Genomic DNA, 10,684 nt, shown 5'->3' with positions numbered 1-10,684 from the left:
CATGTAAGGATTGATTTCAATGATTTTCTTTACAGACTGTGATGCTGATAAGATAAGGAAAGAAAGAGTAAGTGCAACATGACATTTCCCATCCACTTTAGACAATGCAATTGAACACTACGATTAATGTTACTTGCAACATTAATTAGTCAATTATCTCGAAAAGGAACTAATACATGCTATTCCAGTTAACTAACAAAGGATAATTTATAATACCAAGCTAACTGTGAGCATGTTTGTGTAACTACAGACATAAGCATGATCATCAACAACAAGTCTAGTTTCTATAAAGATATTGATATGTACAAAATCAGCATCCAAAACCCATATATAATTATATGCAAGATAGGAAAAAAGAAATAACAGAAATAACATACAGATATAGCCTCCCATGCTAGCTCGAGAATCAGTAGCAACCATGACACCCTCTTTGAATATGAACACAAGTGTGGTGGTTCCCTTTGCTGGCTTCACCATCTGTATAGCCTCTTTTTGGAATCCATCAAACTGAAACTAGAAAAAAAAAAAAGAAAAAAAAAGTCAATATTCAGCCAATTAAACTTCTACTTTTCTCTCATGTGAATAGAGAAATCAGAGAAAATAACAAAACAACATTTGAACTCACATTGACCAACCTCCGTAACATGATTCATTGCTCCCAACCATGTTATATCTAGGGGTTAAATGGACCTCACTTCTAATAGAAATAAAACAATGACATTATGAAGTAACTTTCCATACCAAGTCACTACGAATGCAGCTCCTGGCTTCATGATATGCAGTAAAAATTTTGTCAAAGATGGCCAATCTTTTCTCTGCTAGCAGTGAATCTGCGGCTGGACCATGTAAATCTTTTTCCAATTCTTGAGCTGAACAAATTTGTCACATAAAACAAAACTTGAGACATAAAGCAAAACTTGAGACTTTTTGGACTATAAAAGTAAAGAAGGGGAGAAAAAAAACCAGCAGACACAACCATACTTGAATAAATTCAGAGAAGTTACAAGTGCACTAGTTAAGCAAGAGAAAAAGGTATATTTTTCACAAACGGGATAGTTGCATAAAATATAATCATCGCCAAATATCCAGTTGTGGCTGGAAACCATCAGAAGACTTTTAGTGTGGTTTAACTCATGGGACTGAAAGAAGTGAAGAAATATACCATTATCCGCAAAAAATTACATACAAACCTACAATAAGATAAGATTGAGAAGAATGTTAAAATAGTCATTACCCAAAAGATAGAAGTGAGGAATTTAGCGGCATAAAGTTATTTACCGAACAAGAATGGAGAATGGCTACTTCAGAAGGACGTGAAAGAGAAAAGAGGAAGAGAAAATGATTGGGTGGGGGGGGGGGGGAGCAAAAGAAAAACATACTCTGGAAACCTTCCCTCAATTATTGACGTGTGTAGATCTCGGCTAAGCTGCAATTTTAAAGAAATTCACTTTCATTTATAGACCAAACAAGGAACATCTCAAAGGGATTTCTGAGATAAATTTCCACTCAAAATTAATTTACGCCTAAATCAATTAATTCATTATTATTTTATTTTTGAGGTGAGATTTGATGATCAAATTCATTTCCAATGGCAGAGTATCAAGAGTAAAAATCAGTATATTTAAGGAGACAAGAATGCACCTGGCACTTTTGAAATTCATTAATGCTGTGTCCCAGTTATGATCTTGTTCAAACAACAAGTTCCCTTTCATATAGGAGGCATAAGCCTACATATTGGAAATTGAAAGTTAGCAAAATGAAAATGGAAGAAGTTATGTAAAACTAGATTAAGTAAAAGATAGTTCTCAAAATAGAGTAATCAAAAGATAAGTATCAAAACATTCACTATCCAAAAAAATTAGGCAGCAATTCAATAATCAACATATGATTCAATGTGTTAATGGTAAAAAGTGATACACTGATTAAATAGCCTATAGTTTTGAACAAGACCCACAGATCATTCATACTCCCTCAAGCATTTCAAAATCCTGTGAAAACTTGACGGTGAAATGATATATTATAGACACACCTCAGCTTCTAACGATGTTCTGGAATCTCCCTTGATTGCGCACAACTGAGCAAACAGTGTAGCCCATTTAACTGCTTTCCTCAGCCTTCCAATCAAATAGATACGCTGACACGAATTTGGACCATCCGGAAGCTGCCTCTTCTCCATGGCATGGCTCCAAGCTCTCTCTGCCGTGTAAAGCACAAGATGAAGAAACCTATTTCAAATCCAAGTAACGTAAACTGTTAAAAGTTGGAAGCTTTATTAATTTACAGCAGCTGATCCTATATAAACACTGTTTTTTTCATACTAACAATGCAAGCAAACACCTCTTCCTACTACATTGATTTTAAAGACACAATTAACCATTTAAAGGCACTTCACTGAAACAAATAGAAGGCTAGAACACAAGGTTCTGCTAGAATGATGTAGTAAATGTGAAAAAATAACATAATTTGAGCTCCTGAATATCAAGGAAGCTCTGCATCATCAGAAGCCATGCTGTCAAAGAACAATCAAGCCCACATTACCCAGAAGAAAGACCATTGTGGTACATGGTACAGGCACATGAACATTGTATAATACATGTCCAAGAAAGTGAAATGCTTAGAATAGGCTTATTAGACGTTAAATAAAGTGGTCTTCAAGTTAAAATGTTTCAAATTTTAACCTAGTCTTGCAGAAAATCTGTAATGTATATAAGATTCAAATATTTCTTTATCATCTACGAAAAAGATCGAATCTTGATCGCCAAAATTCGTGCATTGGTAATAAAATTGTCACCTCGTTTGGGATTGAGTAATCCGGAATGTGGTGTATTATGGTAATTCTAAATTCATGCCTTTGATACCCCCACAAAGATTTTGGAATCAACCTAAATGCAATCGGTAAAATGATAAAACGATTGCCTAAGGAATGGAGCAAGTAAAATGCTAGATTACAAAACTATGGTTAAGATTCTTCAAGGCTAAAAACATAAGCAATAATCATAACCATCATCATCACCATTTATTTATAACTACCAAAAAGAAATCGAGAGAAAAGGCCGGTGAGCTTTTGCTCACACACTTCCTTTTCCCATAAGGATTGAATGGAGGGTAAGGTCATGGGAACCACTGGATGTGTGTGTTACTTACCATTTAAAACATAAAAATAAAAAATAAAAAAGAGCCCACGGAGGGGTAGGGGCAAGGTAAGAAAGAAAGCTCATGGAAGTCTCACCTAGAGCGATTCGGATGATTCATTCGGAGACAAAATTTCCTTAATTCCGGAATTGTCTTCTTCTCGCCAAAATATTAGTTAATTACAACGGTTGTATTGGAAACATAGAAAAGTTTTATAATTTAAAAAGAAAAAGTACCAACCAATGGATTTCAATGATAGCATGCTGCTTGGAGGAACCAAGTCCGGACTCGACCGACTTATTCTTACAGGAGATAATTGGAGCCGGCAGAGAAGAGGGGAGCTTACCGGAATTATCACAAACACAATCACCAGAATAATTACAAGATAATGCACTCGGGGAGTTGTCAGGTGATTTCCTTACAGACTAAAAGATTCTGCTAACAGGAACCGCAGGGCGGATAAAGGCCTCATCTCTTGTATTATTTTTTCACCATATAGAACCGAAAAGGATGTTTCGAATAAGTAAGAACACTTGAAACATCGAAACAACCTCGGTGACATCTACAAGGCTATCACAACCGTTCCCATTTTGGGGGGAGATTGGAACTCCACACAATGAAATGAAGATGCCGGTGAAACCTCGGCTAGAACTCCAAATGTATTTTCATGATTATCATCATTTAACTCACCGAGAAAATAAATTTTCGAGAGGATTCTTCATCACTTGGAGAAATTAACTCCAACACCTCAGTGCGAGACTCCTCTATTGCATTTTCATGATTATCAACATTAAACTAACCAGAATATAAAGCTTCAGAGGATTCTTCATCACCTGGAGAAATTAATTCCAACACCTCAAAGTGTGCTCCTCTATTGCATTTTCTTCAATGCTCTCATTTGGATTCACTTGTTGGAACATCATCAAACTTTTGGAGAGTTTTGTCAATCACCGCCTCCTCAAGAGAGTTTACGAAGTTGGAGGAGTTTGACTTTTAAGGTGAGACCCATTTAATGCATCCGGCAGTTTGTTTTGTCACAAGATCAATCGCTTCGGGCTGCACATTTGATTGCATTATGACAAGAACTTCCCGCTTTTTTCATCACCCATCATTGACTTCAAATAGGTGCCAATAGCTGCATTACTTTTCAAAGCCACGGCTTGAGCTTCACGCTTTACGTAATCCACTATTGCATCTTGGACAACATCGAATAGAACTTTTTCACATTTCCACCAATATTTTGCAATTGGTTTTCAACATATTTAACCGTATCCTATACATGAAAGCAATTCAAAATTATGAGAGGAAAATCTCGCTGCCGATCAAAAGCTTAATTGCAACTAAATTGAAGATGGGTTGGACCAGATTACATCGATGCATCTAACAAAGTTATTTGTTTAAACACACAACAACCAAATAACATCCGGTGAAAACGGTGAAAATGCCGATCTCATGAGAGGATTAGTTAAAGAGCACCAAAAATATACACACACACACACACACACGGATATATATATATATATATATATATATATATATATATATATATATATATATATATATATATATATATGGAAGAGCTTGTGGAAAAAGGTAAAATAGAATCAAAGCTACCTTGCTCACAATATCATCCACCTCTTGGCACACAGCTTCAAGCTTCTGGAAAAAATTTCCAACCCAGGTTATACCTTTATGATTCAGATCCATTATGGACATGTACTATATTACTAGAACCAATGTTTAGATACCTCAACCCTTGTTAAAGGCACCAGGGATTAGTATTCAGGGATGATAAAATTTACCTGCAGACTTTCAAAATATAAGAAAATTTGTCAAGATTCACATGACAGATTTGTAGAACACTAACTCATATTCTTTGATTATGCAGAAAGAAAGTAAGAAACTCACAAACTTCATGGGGATGAAATTTTGCCACTGCAAATACTGGTCACTCTCTCTTGCTACAACAAGTATGTTCACCTATGAAGAACATTCATATTCATCAAAATAAATAAAACTCATTATTAAGCACATAAACATTATGTATAAAATCCAAACTCACGACTATGATATCAAAAAAAGAAAGAATGGCATATGGGCATATGAGCATATGAGCACAATAAACAATCCTGTTAGGGTTAAGGAACAATAAACAATCAAGGGTTAAGAGAGGAAGATGGGGTGCTAACCTTATGGCACTTGAAAAGCATAGGGTTATGGGCAGATGGGGTGCTAACCCTATGGCACTTGACGCTTACGCTGTCTTGTATAATGTCTGGTATGTGGGGGAGGGGGTACCGCATCTCCTTGGTCAGGCTCCTTGCGTTGCTGCAAAGACGAAGTTACAAAGAAACAATGGATCAAATGAATTTTAATACCAACTATAACAAGAATCACGAAAGTATTCAAAGCTAGTAAATGACCAATGCATACCGTGGGGCCAGCCTTGTGTCCTGCTTTGTGACCACCTGTCCCACAAGGAGGTGCTTTTCTTGTACGTTTAGGCCGACCTTGTGAGGGTGACTGTAGCTCATCAACTTGCTCATTCTCGACATGCACACCGGTTGATTTGCTTGACTCCCAACAACCGAAGATACTACAACCGCGGGGGAGGATGGTGTAGCGGACGAAATGTGAGTGAGGCTCATAGTCATAGGAGCCGTATACGGTCCAGAGTGGGCATGAATGACATGGAGTCACTATGGGGTGGTACATGGTGTATATGACCAATGCCGTACGAGGGAGATTGAGTGTGCATGACACGAGGGGTGTCATTGAAATCAATGCCGAGATCAAAGGATGGTGGAGTACGGGATAGATGCGCGGGGTCAGAAAATGTACATAGGGTGGGTGAAGGGATCTCGGGGTGAGAAGATGCATGTGCAGTGGGTACAGGGATCTGTAGGTCAGGAAATGCGGGAGTAGTACGAGGAGGGATCTCTGGGGAAGGAGATGCATGTGGGGGTGGAGGGAACTCTGGGGCAGGTGATGCATGTAGGGGTGGAGGGAACTGTGGGGCAGGTGATGCATGTGGGGGTGGAGGGAACTCTGGGGCAGGATAAGCATGTGGGGGTGGAGGGGGTTGATTTTGGCCTTGATGGGGTGCAACACACTGGCCATGGCTATGGCTGGTAGGAGTTGAGCTCGTGCTTGGTCGTGCATTATGTTCTGGCAGTTCTAGATTTGCTGTATCCGCATCTTCCAAGGGAAGATGGGCAGCTAGACGGTGAAGGCGATCCACTTCCTTCAGCATAGCTGTAATCAGCTTGTGCTCAGGACTGTCTACTACATAACGCATCAACATCTGCTTATGCATGGCGACCTACAATTTTTGTAATACAATTAGTACACCTAACGCAAAAATGGTAATACGCAACAAAATTTGGAAAGAAAGGTCAAAGCGATTACCGTAATAAGAAGAGAGGCGCTAGTGTGGTCGACAAACCTCCATGTGACTTTACCATACCAGTCAAAGTATGGATGAACACTCGACATAGCACCCTCTAGTCGTGCTCCATGACATAGTTTCTGTGCTCTCATATTCCATACTTGGATGTGGCTAAAATGTCTGACCCTCCAATCCACTTCAATCTTCCCCCTCAAGTCTATCTTATGAAGGGCATCGTCAGTATCAACATCTTCGGGAATTTCTTGCACCATCCCAAACTGACGAAGAACACGATCCGATGTATGTTTCTCTACTAGCCAGAAACATACAAGCGGCACCCTCGCCGTCCACATGTCCCGTCCTGCTACACAGAACGCAAGCAGGTGGCCTAATTCGGCTTCATATGATTGCCACACCACCTGTTGTAGTAAAAAAAAAGCGCAGCACATTATGCAATGTTCCATTATTTTGAATTGACATATTTTACAGTTATAACAGTATAGACTAAGATAACATTACAAGAAACACAATTTGGATACCTGGTTGGGATACATAGAATCTAGAAGCTGACGGTACCGAACCAAACAGATTTCGGCGGGGCTATTCTTCGTGCTCACGACCCAAACCAACCTACAATGAAGAAGGAGGAAATCAATATCTACCAAATATGCAATGTAATAAAAAAGAAAAAGGATATGTATGTTGAATAATGCTAAGTTCAATGTGTCATATCGTTTAAAATGATGGATCCAAAAAAAATAGAGAGAATCGGTCAAGGAAGAGACTTACTTAATAGACAATGGCGAAGATGGTAATAGTGGGCCATATGCACCATCTGGTGGGAGGTCCATCCTTGGGCACAAAAAAGGGAATCTGGACCATGCCCAATATTGAACGAGTATGAAGGCCCCACCAATCTGACTAGCGTTTTTGTCGGTTGCCCTGCATAACTCTCTGTACAACCATGCAAGGCAAGCGCTCCCCCAACTGTACCGAGGTGGATTGTGAAGGTCCCTCAACATCTGCAACCACATCGTATGCACCCTATCGCCAGACTTGTCAACGAAAATTGTGTCCCCTAGGAGTGCTAGAATATAACACCGTGCATACTAATGCACAACAACCTCTTCTGCACCATCGGGCAACCCTTGGTCAATTTTTTCAAGTAGCTTCTTGATTTGGATCCTCTGTCCTTTAAGCACCACGAAATTAGTAACAATTCCAAGCATTTCTTGACATTCAATAGCCCATTTCAAGGCACAAGTTCCAACAATTGCCTCACCATCGATTGGAATCCCCAACAGAACCTCCACGTCTTGTAATGTGATCGTCATCTCACCATGTGGAAGGTGGAAGGTGTAGGTTTCAGGCCGTCATCGCTCAACAAAGGCCGTTATCAAATTATGGTCAAGCTCTCTAAATGGAGTCCTATACAACCCCTCTAATCCAATTCTCTTGACAATGTCGAGGACACGATCATCCACCATCGGGCTTCGTTTTCGAAACTCCTCATTACGACCACGACATTTCAATACCCCCGGATCCTACACATGATAGAACCATGGTGATGAGATGTAATATGCCATAACCTTTGTATAAATGATTGTAGCTATTGTTGGGAAAATAGACTATAAGTTCTTCAATTGGAATTTCCATGAGTTTATGACAACTTATTTAATGAAGGGTTTGTAGTCTTCTTATTTTTTTTATACAAAAACCAAAAATACAAAAGCTATATATCAAGATTAAGGTTATGCTCAAGAAGAATTACATCAACAAAATCAGGAGTATAACCTAAAATGAAAATGATAAGAGGTAGATAATTATTTAGAGACCATTTTGCAAGAGCATTACTATGCATTCAAAGCTAGTGATACCATTGACAAACTTAGGATTTTAGAAATGAAAAAAAAAAAAATCAACATAATGTGAAAGGATAAGAAAAGAATATAGAAATTTAGCAGGTCGTCGATTTTAATTTTACCTGGCCTTCCCAAACAGCAGATGATCGATGTTCTGTTAGAAACCTTAACACCGAAGGAACCCTGGGACCAGGACCGAACTCATCATCCACCCCAGCAACGGCAGCCATACTACATATTAAATTAGAAGAAAATGCATCAATTGCCTAAAGCTTTATATCTTTGAAGTTAGCATGATTTCTTTAAAGTAAATCCGTCCCTAAGTCTCATTTCCCACAAACAAATACATACAAGGAATTTCTAGCAGATATTACCAGGATATTTTTTTGGCATGACCAAATTTGTTGGTAGTATTCTGCTGTTTCTAAAGATCTGAAATGTGTCCCATTAAATTATGCCTACTCTTCCAAAATGGCATGATTAATTCAGCCCATAGTTTGTTCTTTTATTTTTATTTTTTTAAATAGAAGATAGAACCAACCCAAAGTTTATGATTGTAGTAAAGTTGGCAAGTAAAGCTGGAATTCTTTTCCTCTATAAAACGTTATCGGAATAGATTTTAGTTGTAGGAAATCATTCTCTTTTCTCAGTTTATGCTTTGATGGATGCTTGTAATTTGTGTACTTGATTGTATTGGTCCCCAGTTGTATACAGGATGTAATTTGTGTACTTAATTGGATGACTTTTTTTTTTTCTTAGTTGAATAAAATTTACAATGCTTCTCCGCTAAGGGGGGGGGGGAGATGGATTTCTTTTCTTCTGTCTTTCCTGCTTTGTTTTTTCAGTACAGTCAATATTTGGGGACTGAACAGAACAAATTGCAAGTATATAACATGCATAAACACAAGCTTTGTCATATGTTTCCATGCATTGCCCTAAAGAGTAGGAAGATATAATTTTCAATTCCAAGAAAATGACTTTAGACCAAGAAAACAGCTAACCTAACACAGTTCTAGTGCTTCCGATAAAACAATAATCATTAAAAAAAATTTAACCATCAGACACCTGAAGTGTTTGAGTATTCAACACAATTCAAACATCCTAAACAGGAGGCTATTTGGAGACAAGCCTCAAGGATGGCAATCACAGCATGCCCACTTGTAGGACTATAAGACATGCGGACAACAGGTGCACCAATGTCAATAGAAGAGATCTTGCTTCCTGTTAATGCATCAAACTCTGCATGTAGAAATTTGACATCATCGTTAAGAAACTCATGATAGCCCTCAAATGGCAGAGAAATCACCATAAATAGAAGGATTAACTTTTTCTTTAAATGAATTTATAAATGAGGTGCTCAACATATGAATGTTTCAAATTAAACAAATGCAAATGCGCTTTTTAGCCTTTTCCAACATTTTCTCACATATGGCCACGAAGAGACCCTTTAAAATCAGTGCAGCAAGAAAACTTCACTAACAAACGAAAAATACATGTCAAATAGGCAAACAGTTAGTGTTAAGATTCTTAACCCCACCAACCAGAATCTAGCTTGGTTTATTGGCAAGTATTGAGAAACAACATGTTTAACTGAAATGTAATTTAGAGAATGTCAATGAACCACAAGATTCTTTAACTCCAAATCTTCTTGTTTTAAATTTTTTGCACTAGGAAACGTTTTTCAACTACCTGGCTTTTTTTTTTTTTTTTTTTTTTTTTTTCCTGAACCGGAAAACTTCACTAAGAAATTAAAAGAAAAAACACATGTCAAGTAGGCATACAGTCGTATGATATTCAAATTGGGGCTTATGGAAAATCCTATATGATGGCTAAATGTTTGAAGAACACCTGTCAAACTTAATTGTGATGCAAGAATTGCAGAAAACAAACGTGCATAGGTTTTTTAGTGTGTGTACTAGACAGAAGAAGCAGAACCTGTCTTTGTGTTAGATCCTCATTCCATCTCCCTTGTGTATGTGTGTGTGTGTGTTTCATTCTAAAATAAAAATGTTGTTCAATTGGCCATGCTCAGCACCAATAAAACATGTCTCCCACCTAAGCTTCACCTGCCTATGGCTACAAGTATGCATTGGGATCACTTTTCTTTTTTTTTTTTTCTTTTTTTTTGAGAAGAGCATTGGGGTCACTTAGTTACATGTATATGCTATCACATAACACTCACTTTCAGTATACTTTTTATACAGCTGACCACAATAACAACAACAAACAGTACATGCAAAACTCCATCCAAAAATAAACGTCCATGTAACATTTGCAATGTTGCAGAACTCTTTGATTCAAC

Source organism: Castanea sativa, chromosome 3 (genome assembly GCF_040712315.1).
Source record: "Castanea sativa cultivar Marrone di Chiusa Pesio chromosome 3, ASM4071231v1".
Lineage (NCBI taxonomy): Eukaryota > Viridiplantae > Streptophyta > Magnoliopsida > Fagales > Fagaceae > Castanea > Castanea sativa.
The sequence above is the reverse complement of the archived record's forward strand: the minus strand, read 5'-3'. Positions refer to the sequence as shown.